This window comes from Pongo pygmaeus, chromosome 7 (genome assembly GCF_028885625.2).
Source record: "Pongo pygmaeus isolate AG05252 chromosome 7, NHGRI_mPonPyg2-v2.0_pri, whole genome shotgun sequence".
NCBI classification, from domain to species: Eukaryota; Metazoa; Chordata; class Mammalia; order Primates; family Hominidae; genus Pongo; species Pongo pygmaeus.
Genome location: NC_072380.2, coordinates 104,026,404 through 104,054,117, shown reverse-complemented (window position 1 = coordinate 104,054,117; position 27,714 = coordinate 104,026,404).

Below are 27,714 nucleotides of genomic sequence, written 5' to 3'. Positions count from 1 at the left end.
ATTTTAACACTTTGAAAATCATAGAGACTTGTTTTATAGTCTAGCAAGCCTTCTATCTTGGTGAATATATTTTGTGCACTTGAAAATAATTAGTATTTTATGGTTGTTGGATGCAGTGTTCTATATATATTATTTAGTTCAATGTGGTTGACAGTGTTCTAAACATCTTCTATATCTCTATTATTATTATTATTATTTTGTGTATGTGCATAGTTGTTCTATAAATTGCTGAAAGAGGTTTGTTAAATGCCCAAATGTTTATACAATTTTTCATTTCTTCACTAAATTGTTAAGGTTTCCTTCATGTGTTTTAATGCTCCATTTTGATGCTACATATACATTTATAATACATTTATAATTGTTGTTTTCCAGATGTTTTGATCCTTTTACCATTATTAAATGTCTTTTGTTTTCTTATATATAGTATATTTTGGTCCATCTATTTATTTTCAACTTGTCTGCATCTTCTTATTAAAAGTGAGTTTATTTTAGGTGGCATTCAGTTGAGTTTTGCTATTTTATTCATTCTTACATCTTTTTTGTTCCTTCTCTCCAGTACTAGCCAAAATAATTCAGTTTATTAATAACATTAACTAGCATGGACCTGGCATTTGTTTGAGGGAGATTTTTATTAAAGCAATCTTAGATAATTTTTCATTCCTGAAACATAATCTTGTATGATTCTAATTCGTTACATTTCCTGTGGGATGGTTTATATCTGCCCTGGTGAGAAGATATATTGACTAAAACTTGGGGCTTTCCATTGTTGTATTCTTCCATGCTTTTCACCAGTGCAGCACTTCTGTAAAGGGATTTGACCAATATTTTTGTGCTATATGAATAGGTTCTCTGAAGAGTAGAATAGTAATTTGGGTTTATGTCATTAACCAAGTGTCCACTGTTTCCGGGAGATTTTGAGTGAGCAAAGAAACAAAACCAAAACAAACAATTTTCATTTTCATGCTGTAGAAACACAGTAAGAACAAGTCCTGCTCCATTCTTTTTGTAATAGTCCAACTGCAGCTGCTACATCTCACAAAACTATAAGAGTTTCTAAGTACAAATCTCAATAACTTGAGACAGGTTATAGATGAAAGAAATTCAAGAATTCCCCAACCACTTTTATCATAATTCACAGATATCCTGAACTTTCAGATACCTGGCATAAAACAGAGATCTCATTTTTGTGAACTGACATAAGTAAATTTGGTCATTCAACAAATGTCAGATCTAATAATCTCCAATCAGACCTAGGTAGGGAATATCCTTCACTACAACCTCACTATCAGATCTCTGTCTAAATTTTGCCACAAATACAAATATGTATTAGTAGCCAGGCATGTATGCATGTGCACAAGAACATGCATCAGTATACAAAAACCACTCCTAACCTGGTCTCATAAGTTTGTTTAAGTCTCTGCTTGTTCTCTTTCTCCAGGCATTAAGATAAGCACCTTGAAAGGAAAGTTTCCTCCAAGACTGATGATATGCTGATGTCTGATCAGCCAGTATTCTGTTTGGTTAGGCTTTGGAGCCCTTCGCTGAGAAAAACAGACAGAAAGAGAGAGAGAGTGTGTGTGTCTGTGTGTGTGTGTCTGTGTGTGTGCCTGCGAACCGAGTAAAACTGTAGCTCTTGTACTCTGTCCTGAAGGTTCATTCAAGGAGAGTAGAGTTTATAGAATCTGGTCAAACATATATATATATATATATATATAGAGAGAGAGAGAGAGAGAGAGTATGTAAAAATATATATAAATATATATTTAAATATATACGTAAAAATATATGTACATGTATATTAAATATATACATGTATATATTTAAATATATGTATATATTTAATTATATATATATACACACACACACATGTGGTTGACCAGATTTTATAAACTCCACTCTCTCTCTCTCTCTATGTATATATATACACATATATATATATTTTTTTAGACAGAATTTCACTCTTGTTACCCAGGCTGGAGTGCAATGGCACAATCTTGGCTCACTGCAACCTCCGCCTCCCAGGTTCAAGCAATTCTCCTGCCTCAGCCTCCTGAGTAGCTGGGATTACAGGCACCTGCCACCATGCCCAGCTAATTTTTTGTATTTTCAGTAGAGACAGGATTTCACTATGTTGGCCAGGCTGGTCTTGAACTCCTGACCTCAGACAATCCACCATCCTCACCCTCCCAATGTGCTGGGATTACAGGCATGAGCCGCCATACCTGGCCAACCATATATCTTTTAAAAAAGAACATTTACTTCATCAGTGAATATTATGTCTAACATCTCTTGCACTAATTAACAAATCCTCTGCTGACGATTTAGATAAAAGCACTTCTTATTGTCACCTCTGGATTTTTGATTCACGTACAACTAACTGCCCTGATATGGTTTGGCTCTGCGTCCCCACCCTAATCGTATCTTGACTTGTACTCCCATAATTTCCATGTGTTGTGGGAGGGGCCCTATGGGAGATAATTGAATCATGGGGGTGGTTTCCCCCATACTATTCTCGTGGTAGTAAATAGTCTCACAAGATCTGATGGTTTTATCAAGGGTTTCTGCTTTTGCGTCTTCCTCATTCTCTCTTTGCCTCCTGCCATCCATGTAAGACCGGACTTGTTCCTCCTTGCCTTCCACCATGATTGTGAAGCTTCCCCAGCCATGTGAAACTGTAAGTCCAATTAAACCTCTTTCTTTTGTAAATTGCCCAGTCTCAGGTATGTCTTTATCAGCAGCACGAAAATGGACTAATACATGCCCCTAGGGCATAAAGTTCAATTAAACACATACATACACTTTGCATTTTGAAGTAATTTTTTTAAGTAAATGCACTGACAGGATAACACTCATTCTACCACCTTCCCCTTTTGAGAGTCAAGGCAGATGTATAGAAGTTAATATTGCCAGGTGGTCTGGTGGTCTTGGGAATAAAGGCCTCCTAATTAACAACAAAAACAAAAAGCTGGCCTTGATTTTCTAAAACTTTATCTGGAGCATTAAATTCAGTTCAGGGGTCAACATTGAAGACATCTCATCAGCTGTGGGATGTTTTTCTTTTTTATGATATGGGGACATCTTATTTCTATGCAAAGAAAGCCACAGCTTATAAATGGATTTAGTAGTCCTTTGCACACTTTGTGTTCTGTGTTAGTTCAGGTCCTCGTTGCAATACCTGCAAGATGGGATTAAAAGTAAAAAGAACACCTGAGGGGGAAGCAGAGCAACACTGTGGAATAAAAAGCTCCATCAATCGTTCCCACCACCACCACAAAGTCACCAAGTTAACAACTGTCTACACACACACACACAAAAACCTTCTCAAGAACCAAAAATCAGCTTAGCACTCATAGTACCTAGTTTTAACTCATATGGCTGAAAGAGGCACTGAAGAGATTTAAAACACACACACACACACACACACACACACACACACCGAGGGCCAAAGTCCTCTCTGTCTCTAAGTTTGAAAGGCAGTCTAGGCCATAAGGACTGCAACTCTTTGGTGAGTCTTAGTGCTGAACTAGGTCCAGAGACAGTGTACTAGTGGGGTACACAACACATTGAGACACCAGCTGGGGCAGCCAAGGGAGTGCTGGCACTACCCCTCCCATAGCTCCAGGTTGCACAGCCCATGGCTCCAAAAGGGTCTCCTTCCTTGGGCTCAAAGAGAGGAAAAGGAAGAGTGGAGAAGGCTGTCTTTCATCTTGGATACCAGCTAAGCCATAGCAGGATAGGGCACCAGTCAGAGTCCCAAGGCCCCTATTTCAAGCCCTAGCTCCTAGACAACACTTCTAGAAACAGAAGGAAACCTTGGGCCAGAAGGAAAAGACCTAGTCCTGCAAGCATTCATCACCTGCTAACTGAAGAGCCCTTGAGCCCTGAATAACTAGCGGTGATACCCAAGCAGAACATTGAAGGCCTTGGTGAGCCTCTGAGACTTGCCAGCTTCAGGTACCAACAACACTATGGAAGGGTAGAACACCAAGCAGGCTTTTGGAGTCCCTGATTCCAGAACTTCACTCTTGGACAGCATTTCTGGACTTGCTCTGGGCCAGCGGGGACTCCATTGCCCTGAAGGGTGAGTTCCAGGCCAAGCAGCATTCATCATGAGCTCACTTAAGAGCCCTTGGGGCTTAAGGAACATTGGTGGTAGTCTGGCAGCACTCCTTGTGGCCAGGGTTGATGGTGGCTATGGGGTGAGGCTCCTCTGCCTTTGGAAAGAGGAAGAAAAAACGGGAAAAGTTGCATCATGTGATTTGAGAGCCATCTCAGCCACAGTACAATAGAATACCAGGTAGACTTCTAAGCTTTTTGTCTCTAGTCCCTGACTCTTAGATGACACTTCTGGACCCATCTGGGGCCTGGGGGACATTGCCACCCTGAAGGGAAAGACACAGGCCTGGCTGGCTTTGCCTTTTGCTGATTGTAGCACCTCGGGGCCTTGAGTATGGTTACCAGTGTATGGTTACAGCAAGCCTTGGGTGAGACCCAGCACTTTCCTGGCTTCAGGTCTGACCCAGCACAGTCATAGTGGTGGTGGCCAGAGGGGTGCTTATGTCACTCCACTCAGAGTGACATAGGTGGCTCAGAACAGAGAGAGAGACTATGTTTTGGAGAAAGTAAGGGAAGAGAACAAGTGTCTCTGCCTAATATTTGGAAAATTCTCTCAGAACTTGTCCAAGACCATCAAGATAGTACCTCTATGAGTCTGCAAGAACCACAGCATTACTGGGCTTGGGATGCTCCCTAAAGCAGAAACAGCTTAGATCACAAAGCTAACTTTGATTATTAAGGCTTTCCAAAGTCCCTTCAAATGTCTGGAAAGCCTTCCCAAGAAGGGCAGCTGCAAATAATTTCAGACAGTGAAGACTATGGTAAATACCTAACTCTTAAATGTTCAGACACCAAAGAATATCTACTAGCATCAACATCATCCAGGGAGACATGACCTAACAATATGAACTAAATAAGACACCAGGGATGAATTCTGGAGAAATGGGGGTATGTGATCTTTCAGGCAGAGAATTCGATATAGCTGTATTGAGGAAACCAAAGGAAATTCAAGATAAAACAGAGAAGGAATTCAGAATGCTGTCAGATAAATTTAACAAAGAGATTGAAATAATTTAAAAGGATCAAGTGGAAATTCTGGAGCTGAAAAATGCAACAAGCATCAGAGTCCCTTAATAGCAAAGTGGATCAAGTAGAAGAAAGAATTAATGGACCTGAAGACAGACTATTTCAAAATAAACAGTCAGAGGAGACAAAAGAGAAAAGAATAAAAAAAAAAAAGCCAGAGAATTTAGAAAATAGCCTCAAATGGGCAAATCTAAGAGCTATTGGTCTTAAAGAGGAGGTAGAGCAAGAGGCAGGGTAAAAAGTTTATTCAAAGGGATAGTAACAGATAACTTCCCAAACCTAGACAAAGGTATAAATGTCCAAATACAAGAAGGTTATAGAACACCTAGCAGATTTAACTTGAAGAAGAGTACTTCAAGACATTTAATAATCAAACTCTCAAAGGTCAAGGATAAAGAAAGGTTCCTAAATGTAGCAAAAGAGAAGAAACAAATAGCATACAATGGAGCTCCAATACATCTGGCAGCAGACTTTTTAGTGGAAACCTTATAGGCCAGGAGAGAGTGGCATGACATATTTAAAGTGCTGAAGAAAAAAAAAAACATTTACCCTAGAATATTATATTTGGCAAATTATTCTTCAAACATGAAGGAGACATAAAGACTTTCCCAGAAAAACAAAGGTGAGGGATTTTATCAATACCAGACTCATCCTACAAGAAAGGCTAAAGGGCATACTTCAATCAGAAAGGAAAGGACATTCATGAGAAGCACATAATCACCTAAAGGTAAAAAACTTACTGGCAATAGTAAGTTCACAGGAAAACACAGAATATTATAATACCATAACTGTTTAATGTAAACAACTCTTATCCTAAGTAGACAGATTAAATAATGAATCAATCAGAAATAATAACTACAACAGCTTTTCAAAACATAGCCAGTACAATAAGATAGAACTAGAAACAACACAAAGTTAAAAAGCAGGGAAATGAAGTTAGGGTGATTTTTTTTTTCTTTTGCTTGTTTATGCAAGTAGTGTTAAATTAACAGGTTAAAATAAAGGGTTCTAAGACAGTATTTGCAAGCCTCATGGTAACCTCAAACCCAAAAGCATACAATGGATACGTAAAAAATAGGTAGCAAGCAACTAAATCATACCACCAGAGAGAATCATCTTTACTAGAGTAAGACAGGAATGAAAGAAAGAAGGAAGAGAAGATCATAAAACGACCAGAAAACAACAAAGTGGCAGGGATAAGTCCTTACTTATCAATAATAACAGTGAATGTAAATGGACTAAACTCTCCAATTAAAAGACATAGACTGGCTGAATGGATGAAAAACAAGACCCATTGATCTGTTGTCTACAAGAAACACTTCACCTAGAAAGACACATAGACTAAAAATGAAGGGATGGAAAAACATATTCCATGCCAATGGAAACAAAAAAGTAGCAGGAGTCACTATGCTTATATCAGACAAAATAGATTTCAAGACCAAAACTGTAAGAAGAGACAAAGAAGGTCACTATATAATGATAAAGGGGTCAATACAGCAAGAGGACTTAACAATTTTAAATATATGTGCACCCAACATTGGAACACCCAGATATATAAAGGAAATATTATTGGAGCTAAAGAAAGAGATAGGCCCGAATAGAATAATACCTGGAAACTTCAACACCCCACTTTCTATGTGGCCATATATTCCAGACAGAAAATCAACAAAGAAACATCAGACTTAATCTGCACTATAGACCAAATTGATCAAATTGAAATTTACAGAACATTTCATCCAAAAGCTGCAGAATATAATTTTTTTTTCCTCAGTTCATGGCTCATTCTCAAGGATAGACAATATGGTAGGTCACTAAACAAGTCCCAAAACATTCAGAAAATTATAATAATATCAAGCATCTTCTCTGGCCACAATGAAATAAAACTAGAAATTAATAATGAAGAATTTTGGAAACTATATAAATATATGGAAATTAAACAATATGCTCCAGAATGACCAGCAGGTCAATAAAGAAATTAAAAAGGAAATTGAAAATTTTCTCTAAACAAATGATAATAGAACACAACATACTGAAACCTATGTGATACAGCAAAAGCAGTACTCAGAGGGAAGCTCATAGCTACAAATGCCCATATTAAAAAAGAGGAAAAACTTCAAACAATCTAATGATGCATCTTAAAGAACTAGAAAAGCAAGATCCAACTGAACCCAAAATTATTAGAATAAAATAATAATAAAGATTAGAGCAGAAAGAAATGAAATTGAAATGAAAAAAATACAAAAAATACAAAAGATCAATAAAACAAGTTAATTTTTGTAAAGTTCAATGAAATTGACAAACCTTATCCAGACTAAGAAAAAAGAGAGAAGATCCAAATAAATACAATCAGAAATAGAAAAGGAGACATTACAACTGACACTGTATAAATTCAAAGGATTATTAGTGGCTACTATAAGCAACATATGCCAATAAATTGGAAAATCAAGAAGAAATGGACAAATTCCTAGAACATACAACCTACCAAAATTAAACTAGGAAAAAAATGCAAAACCTGAACAGAAAAATAACAAGTAATTAGATAGAAGCTGTAATAAAAACTCTCTCAATAAAAAAGAAGCCCAGGACTTGGCTTCACTGCTGAATTCTACCAAATATTTAAGAAAGAACTACTACCAATCCTACTCAAACTATTCCAAAAAATGGAGGAGGAGGGAATACTTCCAAACCCATTCTATGAGGCCAGAATTACCCTGATACCAAAACCAGACAAAGACACATCAAAAAAAGAAAAATATAGGCCAATATCTCTGATGAATATTGATGCAAAAATCCTAAATGAAATACTAGCAAACCGAATTCAACAATACATTGGAAAGATCATTCATCATGACCAAATGGGATTTATATCAGGGATGCAAGCATGGTTCAACATATGCAAATCAATCAATGTGATACATCACATCAACAGAATGAAGGATAAAAACCATATGATCATTTCAATTGATGCTGAAGAGGCATTTGATAAAGGTTTAACATCCCTTCGGAATAAAAACTCTCAAAAAAATGGATATAGAAGAAACATACCTCAACACAATAAAAGCCATAGAGGACATACTCTCAGCTAATATCATACTGAATAGGGAAAAATGGAAAGCCTTTCCTCTAATATCTGGAAAACAATAAGAATGGCCACTGTCACCACAGTTATTCAGAATAGTACTGGAAGTCCTAGCTAGACCAATCAGACAAGAGAAAATGTAAAGCTCATCCAAACTGGAAAGGAAGAAGTCAAATTATTCTCGATTGTAGATGGTATAATCTTATATTTGGAAAAACCTAAAGCTCCTCAAGAAAACTATTAGAACTAATAAACAAATTTAGTAAAGTTGCAGGATGCAAAATCAACATGCAAAAATCAGTAGCATTTCTATATGCCAACAGTGAACAATGTGAAAAGAAATAAAAAAGTAATTCCATTTACAACAGCCACACATAAAATTAAATACCTAGGAACTAACTTAATTGAAGAAGTGAAAGATCTCTATAATGAAAACTATAAAATACTAATAAAATAAATTGAAGAGTACACAATAAAATGGAAAGGTTTCATGTTCATGGATTGGAAGATTCAATATGGTTAAAATGTCCGTATTATCCAAATCAATCTAAAGAGTCACTGCAATCCCTATCAAACACCAATGACATTCTTCCACAGAAATAAAAAAAAAAAATCCAAAAATTTATGTAGAACCACAAAAGACCCAGAATAGCCAAAGCTATCCTAAAAAAAAAGAATAAAATAGGAAGAATCACATTACCTGACTTCAAATTATACTATAGAGCTATAGTAACCAAAACAGCATGGTGCTGGCATTAAAACAGACACATAGACCAATGGAACGGAATAGAGAACACAGAAACAAATTCACACACCTACAGTTAACTCAATTTTGACAAAGGTGCCAAGAACACATACTGGGGAAAAGTGTTCTGTTGAATAAATAATGTCTCTTCAATAAATAATGCTGGGCAAAATGGATATCCACATGCAGAAAAAAAACACTATATCCCTATCTCTCAACACATACAAAAGTCAAATCAAAATGATTAAAGACTTAAATCTAAGGTCTCAGACTATGAAACTACTACAAGATAACACTGGGGAAACTCTCTAGGACATTGGTCTGGGCAAAAATTTCTTGAGCGATATCCCACAAGCACAGGCAACCAAAACAAAAATGGACAAATGGGACCACATGAAGTTAAAAAAACTTCTACACAGCAAAGGGTACAATCAACAAAGGGAATAGACAACTTACAGAATGGGAGAAAATCTTTGAAAACTACCCATCTGACAAGGGGTTAATAACCAGAATATATAAGGAGCTCAAACAACTCTATAGGAAAAATCCTAATAATCTGATCAATAATCTGGCAAAAGATTTAAATAGACATTTCTCAAAAGAAGACATACAAACAGAAAATAGGTATATGAAAAGGCACTCAACATCACTGATCAGCAGAGAAATGCAAGTCAAAACTACAATGAGATATCATCTCACCCCAGTTAAAATGGCCTATATCCAAAAGACAGGCAATAACAAATGCTTGTGAGGATGTGGAGAAAAGGGAACCCTTATACACGGTTGGTGAGAATGTAAGTTAGTACATCCTCTATGGAGAACAGTTAAGAGGTTCTTCAAAAAACTAAAAATTGAGATACCATATGACCCAGCAATTCCACTGCTGGGTATATACCCAAAGGAATGGAAATCAGTATATTGAAGAGATATCTAAACTCCTATGTTTATTGCAGCACTGTTTACAAAGCTAACATTTGGAAGCAACCTAATTGTCCATCAACAGATGAATGGATAAAGAAAATGTGGTACAGATACACAACTGAGTACTATTCAGCCATAAAAAGGAATGAGATCCAGTCATTTGCAACAACATGGATGGAACTGGAGGTCATTATGTTAAGTGAAATAAGCCAGGTACAGAAAGGCAAACGTCATATGTTCTCACTTATTTTTGGGATCGAAAAATCAAAACAATTTAACTCATGGACATAGAGTAGAAGGATGATTGTCAGAGGCTGGGAATGGTAGTGGGAAGCTGGGGAGGAGGCAGGGATATAATGGGTACAAAAAAATTAGAAAGACTGAATAAGACCTACTATTTGATAGCATAACAGAGTGACTATAGTCCATAATAACTGTACATTTTAAAATAACTTAAAGGGTGTAGTTGGATTATTTGCAACTTAATAGATAAATGCTTGAGGGGTTGGATATCCCCCCATTCTTCATGATGTGCTTATTTCACATTGGATGTCTATATCAAAACATCTCGCATACCCCAAAAATATATACACCTATTATGTATCTATGCAAATTAAAAATAAAAAATACCTGAGAATAATGGAAGAAGAAGTAGGAGAAGGGAGAATCTTCAGACTGTGGGGCAGAATTGATGCCTGTGAAAGGAGAGCTAGCAGGAAGGATTAGAAAAGAGTTTCAAATTGCAGCACAGTTTCAAGAACAAGTCAGTCAGGAAAATAGAAAAGCTACTGTCACCCATTAGGAGAGTCCCCCATCTCTCAAGAACCTTTGTTTCTTGCCACACACAGTTCTCTGGAAGCAGCCCCTGGGAAGTGTGGCCTTGGTGTATATGCAGCAACAGATTCAGCTCGCGGCAGCAGGGGCCATCAAAAAATTACAACTCAGCAGCAGGAGCTCTGAGTAATACATTCTCTCAACTGCCCCCAATTTCTTTGAGTGTTTGGGAATTATGTTTCTTTCATAAAACCATGCTCCTTGATTGAGTCAAGTGCTTTTTATAAGGAAATCAACAGTACATCTTTTATTTGATGTAATTTTGTAAGTTATTCATGTCATATGAGTAAAAATAATGTCATGCATAGTTAAAACATTAATTTTGGCTTAGACGTTCTCATTAGGAGAGGATCTGAAAGGATGATAATTGTATGCATCTTGCTTATAATGACTTAAGGGCTTTGCAGTGAAGTGGAAGGGGTAGCAAACTGGATGTCACATGTCCTGAATCTGCCTCTTGCTTGTCACATGGCTGGGAGCAGGTTTCATGACACAATTTTCTCTCAATTTCTTCATAGGTAAAAGAAAGAGTTTTCTTCTAGCTTTAAATATTGTAACTTTCTGAAGAAGAAAAAACTATATTATCAAAGAAATACATGTAAAAAAAGATACAATGATTAAATACATTTTTACGCTCTATGTATATGTCTGTGTGTGAGTTTAATAATAAGCATATTCATACCATCTTGCTATTTAAAAGTGTAAATAGGTGTCACTACTCTTGAAGCTAATTTGGCAATATGTTCTAAGACTCCTAAGAAATAGTCATTTGACATACTTATCCCAGAGTTTCACAGAGATTCCAACCAAGATTCATGCACAACAATCCTTCAACACAGCACTATTGAAAATAGTGCAGAATAAAAGAATTTAAATGCCCACCATAGTAGAATTGTCTTAAAAATAATGATACAATCATATGAACTATTCCAGAGCCATATATTGAAGTATGTTTCAAAGAAAACAATGATGTATGGTAATGTTATATGAGAAAAGAAACATTAATAGCTATATTCATTATTATCCAAAATGTTCTAAAAATGTGTAAACCAGTAAAAACTTCAAACACAGTATTTCATACCTGAGGGTAGTGTGATTATAAATATATTTTATTTTCTTCTTTGTGCATATTTTTATTTCCCCAGTTTTTATAACCAATGATTATCGCTTTAAAATTATTTTTAATAAGCAGTTACTGTAATTAATGATTGATATGATCAAGAAATATTGTTTTAAAGATAAAATAATTGGTTGAGAAAACAAGCTGAAACAAAGAAAAAAATGAGGATTCAAGAAATAAATGGCAAATTTAAATTTTACCTTGACAAGTAACTCATAAGCAACTTCAGCAAAGCCTCAGGATACAAAATAAATGTTCAAAAATCACAAGCATTCCTATACCCCATCAATATACAAACAGCCAAATCATGAGTGAACTCCCATTCACAATTGCTACAAAGAGAATAAAATACCTAGGAATACAACTTCCAAGGGAAGTGAAGGACATCTTCATGGAGAAGTATGAACCACTGCTCAACAAAATGAGAGAGGACACAAACATAAGGAAAAACATACCATGCTTACAGATTGGAAGAATCAATATCATGAAAACGGCCCTATTGCCCAAAGTAATTTATAGATTCAATGCTATTCCCATCAAGCTATCAGTGACTTTCCTTACAGAATTTAAAAAAAAAAAACAACTTTAAATTTCATATGGATCCAAAAAAAGAGCTTGTATAGCCAAGACAATCCTGAACAAAAAGAACAAAGCTGGACATCTCGCTCCCTGACTTCCAACTATACTACAAGGCTACATTAACCAAAACAGCATGGTACTTGTACCAAAGCAGATATATAAACCAATGGAACAGAACAGAGACCTCAGAAATAACACCACACGTCTACAACCATCTGATCTTTGACAAACATGACAAAAACAAGCAATGGGGAAAGGACTCCCTATTAAATAAATGATGCTGGAAAAACTGGTTAGCCATATGCAGAAAACTGAAACTAGACCCCTTTCCTAAACCTTATACAAAAATTAACTCAAGATGCATTAAAGACATAAATGTAAAACCCAAAACCATAAAAACCCTAGAAGAAATCTAGGCAATTCCATTCAGGACCTATGCATGGGCAAAGACTTCATGACTAAAACATCAAAAGCAGTTGCAACAAAAGCCAAAGTTGACAAATGGGATCTAATCAAACTAAAGAGCTTCTGCACAGCAAAAGAAACTATCATCAGAGTGAACAGGCAACCTACAGAATGGGTGAAAATTTTTGCAATCTACCCATCTGACAAAGGTCTAATATCCAGAATCTACAAGGAACTTAAACAAATTTAGAAGAAAAACATAACCCTATCAAAAAGTGGGTGAAGGATATGAACAGACACTTCTCAAAAGAAGGCATTTATGCAGCCAACAAACATATGAAAAAAAGCTCATCATCACTGGTCATTAGCGAAATGCAAATCAAAACCACAATGAGATACTATCTCATGCCAGACATAATGGCGATTATTAAAAAGTTAGGAAACAACAGATGCTAGAGAGGATGTGGAGAAAAAGGAATGCTTTTACACTGTTGGTGGGAGTGTAAATTAGTTCAACCATTGTGGAAGACCGTGTGGCAATTCCTCAAGGATCTAGAACCGGAAATACTATTAGATCCAGCAATCCTGTTACTGGGTATATACCCAGAGGGTTATAAATGGTTTTACTATAAAGACACATGAACATGTATATTTATTGCAGCACTATTTACAATAGCAAAGACCTGGAACCAACCCAAATGCCCATCAATGATAGAATGGATAAAGAAAATGTGGCACATATACACCATGGAATACTATGCAGCCATAAAAAAGAATGAGTTCATGTCCCTTACAGGGACATAGATGAAGCTGGAAGCCATCATTCTCAGCAAACTAACACGGGAACAGAAAACCAAACACTGCATGTTCTCACTCATAAGTGGGAGTTGAATAATGAGAACACATGGACACAAGAAGGGGGAACATCACACACCAGGGCCTATTGAGGGGTGGGGAGCAAGGGAAGGGACAGCATTAGGACAAATACCTAATGCATGCAGGGCTTAAAATCTAGATGTCGGGTTGATGGGTGCAGCAAACCACCATGGCACATGTATACCTATGTAACAAACCCGCATGTTCTGCACATGTATCCCAGAACTTAAAGTAAAATTAAAAAAAAAAGCACTTCAGAAATAATGAAATAAAATATTATGACCCATTCATGTGCCATGAATGTCACATTGATTTGGTACACACAGTAACTAAAATCTGTTTTCTTTGCCTAGAGTTTGCACTGGAGATTGTTTGAGAGCAGTATATCAAAGTGAGGCCTACTTAATTTTTTCCTGTTTTCTTAATTCAGTCTTCCAGTGCCAATACTTCCTCTTTGGATCAACCCAGTGGCCACCATGCTTATGGGATATCATTTCACATACAGAGCACCAGTCCCTGGATTATTTATATTCTATTTTTAAATTATTAATGACTCATTCTGCATTACTCTGTCACTATACAACCTCATGTAGAATGATATTTACTAATCTTTTATACTCTGTATGTCCAAATGGAAAACAAAAATTTAGGAAACCTTATATTAACACACAACAATTTATTTTAAGAAATGCAGTGTCTCAACTCGTTTTACTGAAATATTTAATCTCCCATCACCTGCCATCAAAGTACCTCACTGTGCAAGCAAGTATACTTTTAAATATTAAAAGATTAGTATTGTGTTATGATAACTGGTCGAAGTGTAGAGAATGAAGCATAAGAGTTTATCTGAGGCAACCTGGGCTTCATTTTCTGTGCTGAGACTGTGACTGTGCTTAAACTGTGTTTCACCTGTGACATCAGACTCCTCTGTGACTGAGGTTGTAAATGATGGTTTGGTTCTTGAAGTAGGTGATGACAGTTTCTCTGACCTTTAGTTTTTCTTAATGCTGGGCTATGAGGCAGCACCATGAAACAATCACTGCCAGTGATTGCTTTGCAGCACAAGGACCCAGCAATAATCAATGTGATCAAAATCTTGACCTCTTGCCTATTTCCTTTGTGTGTTCCAGATTAAAGACAGGAATATGTGTTCTTGGGCAAATGACAACCAAATGTTAAATGTCTTCAAATCAAGAAATGAAAAGTCTCTCTAGCTTAACCTGGTCCCACCTAGCCTCTAAGAATGTAAAACTAAAGTGGCCCAGGAATTTCCTTGTGTCAACAATAAGGCTTTAATAAATAGTTAATGCTAAGTAGTCCATATATGAATGTGAATCTTTGTTTCCTAGGCATGTGTTCAGAAATCCAAGTTCTCATTTCAGTGGCATTCAATTGGTCTGAAGCAAGAGGAAGAACTAGGACACTAACATCCATCTGCAAGGCCTCTGCTACCAGCTTTCTATGTGTTTTCTCGTTTACATCTCCAAACAGCTTCATGTGGTAATTATTATTGTTTCTATTTTTTTTTTTTTGAGATGGAGTGTTGCTTTTTCGCCCAGGCTGGAGTAGTGCAGTGGCGCAATCTCGGCTCACTGCAACCTCTGCCTCTCAGGTTCAAGCGATTCTCGTGTGTCAGCCTCCCAAGTAGCTGGGACTACAGGTGTGTGCCACCACACTGGGTTAATTTTTATATTTTTAGTAGAGATAGTGTTTCACCATATTGGTCAGGCTGGTCTCGAACTCCTTAAGTGGTCAGATTACAGTCCTGAGCCACCACACCCAGCCCATGTTTCTACTTTTAACAATGAAGAAACAATGACTCAGATAAGTTGCCTGTTTGTGGCCAAAAACATAATTAGTAGCAAAGATGAGATACAAACTCACATTTCTCTGGCTGCAACCCCACACCACATTCAATAGACATTTGCTCATTTTTGTTGTTAATGGCTTTGAGTCAAAACTAAAGAATTTGAAATGTATGTTTTATGAAGTCATTAGCACCATAGAAGTAAGTGTTCTCTCATTTTGATTGGAGTAAAAGATGGTAAAAGATAATGAGCACAGGCTTCTAGGTCTTATTCCTACCACTCAACTATTTCTTTTTTTATAATGAATTTTATCGTGCATATTTGAGGTTTATGACATAGTTTTATGGGATACATATAGATAGTAAAATGGTTACTATAGTGAAGAAAATTACCATATCTGTCATCTCACATAGTTACGTTTTGTGGCAAGAGCAGCTAAAATCTACTTTAAAAAAGTCTCAAATATAATACAATATTATTGGCTATAGTCCTTATATTGTACATTAGATCTCTAGACTTGTTCATCCTACATATCTACTACTTTTATCCTTTGATCTACATCTCTCCATTTCTTCCCTCCTGTAACCATAGTTTTATTCTCTATCTCTGTATATTATGCATTTTTCTAAAACTTCCACATGTAAATGAGATCATACAATGTTTTTCTTTCTGTGTCTGGCTTATTTCACTTAGTATAATGTCCTCCAGGCCTGTCTGTGTTGTAGCAAATAGCAGAATCTTCTTTTTAAAGGCTGAATAATATTCCATTGTGTATACACCATATGTTCTTTACATCTGTTGATGACCACTTAAATTTCATATCTTGGCTATTGTGAATAATGCTGGGATGAACATGGGAATACAGATATCTTTACAAAGTAGAGATTTCATCTTAGTGTATATACCCAGAAGAAGGATTGTTGGGTCACATGATGGCAGTTCTATTTTTATTTTTTTTAGGAAGCTCCATACTGTTTTCCATAATGGTTGTACCAATCTAACTTTCCATCAACAATGTACAAAGGTTCCCTTTTCTCCTACCTTTACCAACATTTGTAATCTATTGTCTTTTTAGTAATAGCCATCCTGATGGGTGTGAAGTGATATCTCACAGTAGTTTTAATTTGCATTTTTAGTGGTTAGTGATGTTGAGCACTTTTTTTCTATTTCTGTGGTGATCTTTATGTCTTCTTTAGAAAAATGTCTGTTTGCATCTTTTGCCCATTTTAAAAATCAGGTTATTTGTTTTTTTGCTATTGAGTTATAATTGTTCTTTGTAAGTTTTGGATATTAACACCTTATGTATCTGTGGTTTGCAAATATTTTCCCCCAGTTTGTAGATTGATTTTTTGTTTTTTTTCTTTCTTCATTTTTTAATTTTTCAATAACTTATTGGGGTACAGGTGGTATTTGGTTACGTGAGTAAGTTCTTTAGTGGTGATTTGTGAGATTTTGGTGCACCCATCACCTGAACAGTATACACTGCATCATATTTGTAGTCTTCTGTCCCTTGCCTCCCTCCCACTCTTCCCACCAAGTCCCCAAAGTCCACTGCATCATTCTTATGCCTTTGTGTCCTCACAGCTTAGCTCCCACATATCAGTGAGAACATAACAATGTTTGGTTTTTCCATTCCTGAGCTACTTCACTTGGAATAATAGTCTCCAATATCATCCAGGTCACTGCAAATGCTGCTAATTTATTCCTTTTTTTGGCCGCATAATATTCTATCATATATATATATATGATGGAATCATATATATATAATAGTTATATATATCATCATATATATATGTCATCATATATATGTATGTACATATATACATATATGTATGATGATCATCATACATATATATGATGATATATATATATACATATCATAGTTTCTTTATCCACTTGTTGGTTGATGGGCCTTATGGTTGGTTCCATGATTTTGCAATCGTGAATTGTGCTGCTATACATATGCATGTGCAAGTATCTTTTTTGAATAATGACTTCTTTTCCTCTGGGTAGATACCCAGTAGTGGGATTGCTGGATCAAATGGTAGTTTTACTTTTAGTTTTTTTTTTCTTTTGGTTGTTTCCTTTGTTGTGCAAAAGTTTTTTAGTTTGATGTAGCCTCATTTATTTGTATTTAGTTTTGTAGCCTGAGCTTTTGGAGTAATGTTAAAAAAATCATTGTAAAGGCCAATGTAAAGGAACGTTTCACCTATGTTTCCTTCTAGGAGTTTTGTGGTTTCAGATCTTATATTTAGGCATTTTATCTACTTTTAGTTGACTTTTTTGGTATAGTATTTATAATTTTGTTAAATATATATTTGGTCTTTGTGTTTCCTGGCATACAATTCCTAAAATTCATAGAATCTCCAAAGTGATGTCTTTTTGTAGTTAATTCTTGGTGGCTGGCAGCCCCTAGGTAGCTTCAAGACAGGGGCAGATCAATAGAAAGTCCAAGACATGATTAAAGGATTGGGACTTTCAACCCCATCCCCAACATCCAGGGTAAAGGGAGGAACTGAAGGCTAAATTGAACACCAATGGCCAATGATTCAATCAGTCATACCTATGTAATGAAGCCACCATAAAATCTCAAAAGAACAGCTTAATAGCTGAATATGTGGAGGTTCCTGGAGACCTGTATGCCTGGGGAGGACATGGAAGCTTCACACCCCATTCCAAACCTCAACTATGCATCTCTTCATCTATATTCTTTGTAATATCTTTTATGATAAATTGGTAAATGTGTTACCCTAAGTTCTGTGAGCCACTCTAGTAAATTAACTAAACCCAAGAAGGTAGTAATAGGATTACCAATTTATAGCCAGTTGATCACAAGCACAGGTAAAACAACCTGGGGCTTTCAATTGGCACTGGAAGTGGGGCACAGTCTTGTGGAACTGAGCCTTCCCCTGTGGAAACTGATACTATCTCCAGGTATATTGCATCAAAATGGAATTGGATTGAAGGACACCCAACTTGTGTCCTTTGCAAAATTAATGCTTGCTTGTTGCAGGGAGAACTCCCAACACATTTTGTCATAGAGGTATTCTGTGTTAATTATTGGGTGAGAGAATAAAGAAATGCACTTTGAATTTGAGTGAGTTTTTGCCCTGTCAGAGTGTAAAAATAAAAGTTCAATTTGATTTTTTTGTATGTGGATATCCTTGTTGAAAAGACTGTCTCTTCTCCATTGTGCCTTCTGGTTGCTTTTGTTTAAAATTTGTTGACTATCTATGTTTAGATTTACTTCCGGGCTCTCTATTTTGTTTTATTGGTCTATGTTTTCGGTTTTAATTTTGGTACCATACTGTTTTGATCACTATAGCTTTGTACCATAATTTCAAATCAGGAATTGCTATGCCTCCAACTTTATTTTTGTCAGTATTGCGTCAGCTATTTGAGGGTTTTTTTTGTGGCTTCATACAAATTTTGGATTTTTTTTCTATTGTTATAAAGAATGGCCTTGGAATTTTGAAAAGAATTGTGTTAAATTGATATGTTGTTCAGGGGTTGCATGTGCATTTTAACAATATTAAACCTTCTGATCTATAAACACAGTGTATTTCTAATTTATTTGTGGCTTCAACTTATTTCATCAATATTTTATAGTTTTTAGTGTACTAATCTTTCACCTCTTTAGTCAAATTTACTCCTAAGTATTTTATTTTAATTTTTTGATCTTATCATAAAGGAAATTGTTTTCTTGATTTCTTTTTCAGGTAGGTAATTATTTATGTATAGAAATGTTACTGATATTTCTATGTTGATCTTATATCCTGTGACTTTACAGAATTTATTACTTCTAACAGATTTTTTTGTGTGTGTGTGAAATCTTTGGTGTTTTCTATATGTAGATTTATATCTTCTACAAACAGAGATAATTTTACTTCTTTTTTTTTTTTTATTTGGACGCCTTTCATTTCTTTTTCTTGTCTTATTGCTTGGCCAGTACTTCCAGTACTATGTTGAATGGAAGTGGAAATAGTGGACATCCTTACCTTGAGCTGAATCTTACTGGAAAAGCTTTCAGTTGTTCCCATTGATTGTAATGTTAGCTCTGGATTTTTTTATAATTTGCCTTTATTATATTCTGGAACTTTCCATTTATATCTGAACTGTTAAGAGTTTTTATCAAGAAAGGATACTAAACTTTGTCAATTGTTTCTTCTACATCAATTGAAATGATCACGTGGTTTTTATCTTTTATTCTGTTAATAGGATACAGCACATTGATTGATTTGGTGTATTTTAAACCAGCCTTGCATGCCAGAGATAAATCCCACTGGGTCATGACATAATCTTTTTGATATATTGTTGAATTTGGTTTGCTAATATTTTTAGGATTTTTGCATCAATGTCTATCAGAGAGAGACATAGCTCAGAGATAGAGATAGCTCAAAACACAGATATTGACCTGTGTTTTTTTTCTTTATCAGGCTTAAGGATCAAGGTCACGCTGGCCTCCTAAAATGCATTTGGAAGTGTTCACTCTAGCACTATTTTTTGGAAGAGTTTAAGAAGTGCTGGTCATAATTTTTATTTGATGGTTTGGTAGAATTCAACTGTAAAGTCATGCGGTCCTGGGCTTTTTTTGTTGTTGTTGGAAGGTTTTGAATTACTTCTCCAATCTATTTGTTATCAGTTGTACAAGCTTTCTATTTTCTCCTGATTCAATCACGATAGGTTATATATTTTTTAAATTTATCCATTTACTTTATTTGATCAAATTTTTGGCACATCATTGTTCATAATAATTCCTAATGACCTCTTTTATTTATGAGGCACCTGTCCCTAGTTCATTTCTGATTTTATTTATGAATATTCTTTTTTTTTTTAGTCAATCTAACTTGGGGTTTGTTGATTTTGGTTATTTTTACAAATAACTAAATCTTGGTTTTATTAATTTTTTTCTATGGCCTTTCTGTTCTTGACTTTATTATTTTCTTCCTTCTGCTAACTTTAGTTTTAGCTCATTCATCTTTTTTCTAGGGCCTTGAGGTGTAATGTTAGGCTATTTATTTGGATTTTTTTTCTGGTTTTTTGTTTGTTTGTTTGTTTGTTTTCGAGATGGAGTCTCGCCCTGTCACCCAGGCTGGAGTGCAACGGCACAATCTCAGCTCATTGCAACCTCCTCTTCCTGGGTTCAAGCTATTCTCCTGCCTCAGCCTTCTGAGTAGCTGGGATTACAGGCATGCACCACCACACCCATCTAATTTTTCATATCCTTAGTAGAGATAGGGTTTCACCATTTGGCCAGGCTTGTCTTGAACTCCTGACCTCGTGATCCACCTGTCTCGGCCTCCCAAAGTGCTGGGATTACAGGTGTACCTGTGCCTGGCCTCTTTTTTTCTGTTTTAATGTAGGCACTTATTGCTATAAAATTCACCCATAAAACTTCTTTTCCTTCATCCCATAGGTGTTGGTATGTTGTGTTTCCATTTTTGTTTGTCTCAATATTTTCATTCATTTATTTTTTATTTCTTCTTTGGCCCACTGGTTGTTCAGCAGCATGTTGTTTAATTACCTCGTACTTGTGAATTATTAAAGATCTTCTCCTATTGTTCTCTAGTTTCGTACCATTGCAATTTGCAAATATAATTGATACAATTTTAATCCTCTTAAATTTGTTTAGACTTATTTTGTGGCCTAACATATGATCTATCCTGGAAAACTGTCTGTGTGCACTTGAAGGTTTATTCTGCTTCTGTTAGATGGAATGTTCTGTATATGTCTTTTATGTCCATTTGGTCTAAAATGTAGTACAAATTTGATGTTTCCTTATTAATTTTATGTCTAATTGATCATTCATTGTTAAAAGTGAGATATTTATGTACTCTATTATTATTGTATTGCAGTCTATCGATCCCTTCAAATCCTTTAATATTTGTTTTGAATATTTAGGTGACCTGATGTTGGGCACATATGTATTCATAATTGTTATGTACTCTTGCTAAACTGACCCTTGATAATTAAATAATGACATTATTTGTTTTTCATAACAGTTTTTGAAAGTCTATTTTATCTAATATAAGTAAAGCCATTTCTGCCCTCTTTTGGTTACTATTTTTATGAAATATCTTCCTCCATACCTTCACTTTCAGCCTGTGTGTGTCCTTACAGTTTAAATGAGTGTCTTGTAGGCAGCATATAATCGGAATTTTTGAAAAATCCATTCAACCACTTCATGTCTTTTAATGGAAGAGTTTAGTCTATTTACATTTAAGGTAATTTTGATTGGTAAGAAATTATTCCTGCCATTTTGTTAATTGTTTTCTTATTTTGTACATTCTTCCTTCTGTTCTTCCTCTCTTGTTGTCTACCTTTGTGATTTGGTGATTTTATGTAACGTTCGGTTTTCATTCTTTTCTCTTTTTCATTTGTGTATTTGCTACAGTTTTTTGTTTTGTGATTACCATGTGACTTACATTAAAATTCTTATAGTTATGACAGACTATTTTCATCTGGTAACAACTTAGCTTCAGTTGCATACAAATACTCTAGACTTTTACTTCCACACACACAATTTATAGTTTTGTTATCACTGTTTACATGTTTTTGCATTGTGCTTTCCTTAATTAAATATTGTAGCTAGGGTTATTGTTAGCCATTTTGATTTTTAACCTTCCTACCAGATTTTGGAAAGATTTACACACCATCCTTACAGTAATGGAGTATTCTGAAATCTGGTATTAGTTTAACGGAGATTCCCTTGTATTTCACTTGATGCTTTTCTCTTGCTGCTTTAAAAATTCGGTCTTTGACTTTTGAAATTTTGAAATTATACTGTACCCTTGGTGAAGGCCTCATTGGGTTGAGCCTGTTTGGGAAACTTTAAGCTTCATGGATCTGAATGTCCATATCTTGTCTAAGAATCCAGGGTAATTTTCAGCAATTCTTCTATCAAATAATCTTTATTTGCCTTCAATCCTTGTGTCTCTGGAAATCTCATAATGCAAATATTTATTTGCTTTATGGTGTCCCATAAGTACCATATACATTTTGTATTCTTTTTCATTTTTTCCCTTTGACTGAGTTAATTCAAAAGACTTGTATTCAAGTTCAGAGATTCTTTCTTTTGTTTAATCTAATCTGTTGTTGAAGCTCTCAACTGTATTTTTTATTTTTTTTTATTTTTTATTTTTATTTATTTTTATTTTTATTTTTTTTTTCTTTTATTGTAATTATTATTATTATTATTATTATTATACTTTAGGTTTTATGGTACATGTGCCCAATGTGCAGTAAGTTACATATGTATACATGTGCCATGCTGGTGCACTGCACCCACCAACTCGTCATCTAGCATTAGGTATATCTCCCAATGTTATCCCTCCCCCCTCCCCCCAACCCACAACAGTCCCTGAAGTGTGATGTTCCCCTTCCTGTGTCCATGTGTTCTCATTGTTCAATTCCCACCTATGAGTGAGAATATGCGGTGTTTGGTTTTTTGTTCTTGCGATAGTTTACTGAGAATGATGATTTCCAATTTCATCCATGTCCCTACAAAGGACATGAACTCATCATTTCTTATGGCTGCATAGTATTCCATGGTGTAGATGTGCCACATTTTCTTAATCCAGTCTATCATTGTTGGACATTTGGGTTGGTTCCAAGTCTTTGCTATTGTGAATAATGCGGCAATAAACATACGTGTGCATGTGTCTTTATAGCGGCATGATTTATAGTCCTTTGGGTATATACCCAGTAATGGGATGGCTGGGTCGAATGGAATTTCTAGTTCTAGATCCCTGAGGAATCGCCACACTGACTTCCACAAGGGTTGAACTAGTTTACAGTCCCACCAACAGTGTAAAAGTGTTCCTATTTCTCCACATCCTCTCCAGCACCTGTTGTTTCCTGACTTTTTAATGATCGCCATTCTAACTGGTGTGAGATGGTATCTCATTGTGGTTTTGATTTGCATTTCTCTGATGGCCAGTGATGGTGAGCATTTTTTCATGTGTCTTTTGGCTGCATAAATGTCTTCTTTTGAGAAGTGTCTGTTCATGTCCTTCGCCCACTTTTTGATGGGGTTGTTTGTTTTTTTCTTGTAAATTTGTTGGAGTTCATTGTAGATTCTGGATATTAGCCCTTTGTCAGATGAGTAGGTTGCGAAAATTTTCTCCCATTTTGTAGGTTGCCTGTTCACTCTGATGGTAGTTTCCTTTGCTGTGCAGAAGCTCTTTAGTTTAATTAGATCCCATTTGTCAATTTTGGCTTTTGTTGCCATTGCTTTTGGTGTTTTAGACATGAAGTCCTTGCCCATGCCTATGTCCTGAATGGTATTGCCTAGGTTTTCTTCTAGGGTTTTTATGGTTTTAGGTCTAACATTTAAGTCTTTAATCCATCTTGAATTGATTTTTGTATAAGGTGTAAGGAAGGGATCCAGTTTCAGCTTTCTACATATGGCTAGCCAGTTTTCCCAGCACCATTTATTAAATAGGGAATCCTTTCCCCATTTCTTGTTTTTCTCAGGTTTGTCAAAGATCAGATGGTTGTAGATATGTGGCATTATTTCTGACGGCTCTGTTCTGTTCCATTGATCTATATCTCTGTTTTGGTACCAGTACCATGCTGTTTTGGTTACTGTAGCCTTGTAGTATAGTTTGAAGTCAGGTAGCGTGATGCCTCCAGCTTTGTTCTTTTGGCTTAGGATTGACTTGGCGATGCGGGCTCTTTTTTGGTTCCATATGAACTTTAAAGTAGTTTTTTCCAATTCTGTGAAGAAAGTCATTGGTAGCTTGATGGGGATGGCATTGAATCTGTAAATTACCTTGGGAAGGATGGCCATTTTCATGATATTGATTCTTCCTACCCATGAGCATGGAATGTTCTTCCATTTGTTTGTATCCTCTTTTATTTCCTTGAGCAGTGGTTTGTAGTTCTCCTTGAAGAGGTCTTTCACATCCCTTGTAAGTTGGATTCCTAGGTATTTTATTCTCTTTGAAGCAATTGTGAATGGGAGTTCACTCATGATTTGGCTCTCTGTTTGTCTGTTATTGATGTATAAGAATGCTTGTGATTTTTGCACATTGATTTTGTATCCTGAGACTTTGCTGAAGTTGCTCATCAGCTTAAGGAGATTTTGGGCTGAGACAATGGGTTTTCTAGATATACTATCATGTCATCTGCAAACAGGGACAATTTGACTTCCTCTTTTCCTAATTGAATACCCTTGATTTCCTTCTCCTGCCTAATTGCCCTGGCCAGAACTTCCAACACTATGTTGAATAGAAGTGGCGAGAGAGGGCATCCCTGTCTTGTGCCAGTTTTCAAAGGGAATGCTTTCAGTTTTTGCCCATTCAGTATGATATTGGCTGTGGGTTTGTCATAAATAGCTCTTATTATTTTGAGATACGTCCCACCAATTCCTAATTTATTGAGAGTTTTTAGCATGAAGGGTTGTTGAATTTTGTCAAAGGCCTTTTCTGCATCTATTGAGATAATCATGTGGTTTTTGTCTTTGGTTCTGTTTATATGCTGGATTACATTTATTGATTTGCGTATATTGAACCAGCCTTGCATCCCAGGGATGAAGCCCACTTGATCATGGTGGATAAGCTTTTTGATGTGCTGCTGGATTCTGTTTGCCAGTATTTTATTGAGGATTTTTGCATCAATGTTCATCAAGGATATTGGTCTAAAATTCTCTTTTTTTGTTGTGTCTCTGCCAGGCTTTGGTATCAGGATGATGCTGGCCTCATAAAATGAGTTAGGGAGGATTCCCTCTTTTTCTATTGATTGGAATAGTTTCAGAAGGAATGGTACCAGCTCCTCCTTGTACCTCTGGTAGAATTCGGCTGTGAACCCATCTGGTCCTGGACTTTTTTTGGTTGGTAAGCTATTGATTATTGCCATAATTTCAGCTCCTGTTATTGGTCTATTCAGAGATTGAACTTCTTCTTGGTTTAGTCTTGGGAGGGTGTATGTGTTGAGGAATTTATCCATTTCTTCTAGATTTTCTAGTTTATTTGCATAGAGGTGTTTGTAATATTCTCTGATGGTAGTTTGTATTTCTGTGGGATCGGTGGTGATATCCCCTTTATCATTTTTTATTGCATCTATTTGATTCTTCTCTCTTTTTTTCTTTATTAATCTTGCTAGCGGTCTATCAATTTTGTTGATCCTTTCAAAAAACCAGCTCCTGGATTCATTTATTTTTTGAAGGGTTTTTTGTGTCTCTATTTCCTTCAGTTCTGCTCTGATTTTAGTTATTTCTTGCCTTCTGCTAGCTTTTGAATGTGTTTGCTCTTGCTTTTCTAGTTCTTTTAATTGTGATGTTAGGGTGTCAATTTTGGATCTTTCCTGCTTTCTCTTGTGGGCATTTAGTGCTATAAATTTCCCTCTACACACTGCTTTGAATGCATCCCAGAGATTCTGGTATGTTGTGTCTTGGTTCTCGTTGGTTTCAAAGAACATCTTTATTTCTGCCTTCATTTCGTTATGTACCCAGTAGTCATTCAGGAGCAGGTTGTTCAGTTTCCACGTAGTTGAGCAGTTTTGAGTGAGATTCTTAATCCTGAGTTCTAGCTTGATTGCACTGTGATCTGAGAGACAGTTTGTTACAATTTCTGTTCTTTTACATTTATTGAGGAGAGCTTTACTTCCAAGGATATGGTCAATTTTGGAATAGGTGTGGTGTGGTGCTGAAAAAAATGTATATTCTGTTGATTTGGGGTGGAGAGTTCTGTAGATGTCTATTAGGTCTGCTTGGTGCAGAGCTGAGTTCAATTCCTGGGTATCCTTGTTGACTTTCTGTCTCGTTGATCTGTCTAATGTTGACAGTGGGGTGTTAAAGTCTCCCATTATTAATGTGTGGGAGTCTAAGTCTCTTTGTAGGTCACTCAGGACTTGCTTTATGAATCTGGGTGCTCCTGTATTGGGTGCATATATATTTAGGATAGTTAGCTCTTCTTGTTGAATTAATCCCTTTACCATTATGTAATGGCCTTCTTTGTCTCTTTTGATCTTTGTTGGTTTAAAGTCTGTTTTATCAGAGACTAGGATTGCAACCCCTGCCTTTTTTTGTTTTCCATTTGCTTGGTAGATCTTCCTCCATCCTTTTATTTTGAGCCTATGTGTGTCTCTGCACGTGAGATGGGTTTCCTGAATACAGCACACTGATGGGTCTTGAGTCTTTATCCAATTTGCCAGTCTGTGTCTTTTAATTGGACCATTTAGTCCATTTACATTTAAAGTTAATATTGTTATGTGTGAATTTGATCCTGTCATTATGATGTTAGCTCGATGTTTTGCTCGTTAGTTGATGCAGTCTCTTCCTAGTCTCAATGGTCTTTACATTTCGGTATGATTTTGCAGTGGCTGGTACCGGTTGTGCCTTTCCATGTTTAGCGCTTCCTTCAAGAGCTCTTTTAGGGCAGGCCTGGTGGTGACAAAATCTCTCAGCATTTGCTTGTCTGTAAAGTATTTTATTTCTCCTTCACTTATGAAGCTTAGTTTGGCAGGATATGAAATTCTGGGTTGAAAATTCTTTTCTTTAAGAATGTTGAATATTGGCCCCCACTCTCTTCTGGCTTGTAGGGTTTCTGCCGAGAGATCCGCTGTTAGTCTGATGGGCTTCCCTTTGATGGTAACCCGTCCTTTCTCTCTGGCTGCCCTTAACATTTTTTCCTTCATTTCAACTTTGGTGAATCTGACAATTATGTGTCTTGGAGTTGCTCTTCTCGAAGAGTATCTTTGTGGCGTTCTCTGTATTTCCTGAATCTGAATGTTGGCCTGCCTTGCTAGATTGGGGAAGTTCTCCTGGATAATATCCTGCAGAGTGTTTTCCAACTTGTTTCCATTCTCCCCATCACTTTCAGGTACACCAATCAGACGTAGATTTGGTCTTTTCACATAGTCCCACATTTCTTGGAGGCTTTGCTCGTTTCTTTTTATTCTTTTTTCTCTAAACTTCCCTTCTCGCTTCATTTCATTCATTTCATCTTCCAGGGCTGATACCCTTTCTTCCATTTGATCGCATCGGCTCCTGAGGCTTCTGCATTCTTCACGTAGTTCTCGAGCCTTGGTTTTCAGCTCCATCAGCTCCTTTAAGCACTTCTCTGTATTGGTTATTCTAGTTATACATTCTTCTAAATTTTTTTCAAAGTTTTCAACTTCTTTGCCTTTGGATTGAATATCCTCCCGTAGCTCGGAGTAATTTGATCGTCTGAAGCCTTCTTCTCTCAGCTCGTCAAAGTCATTC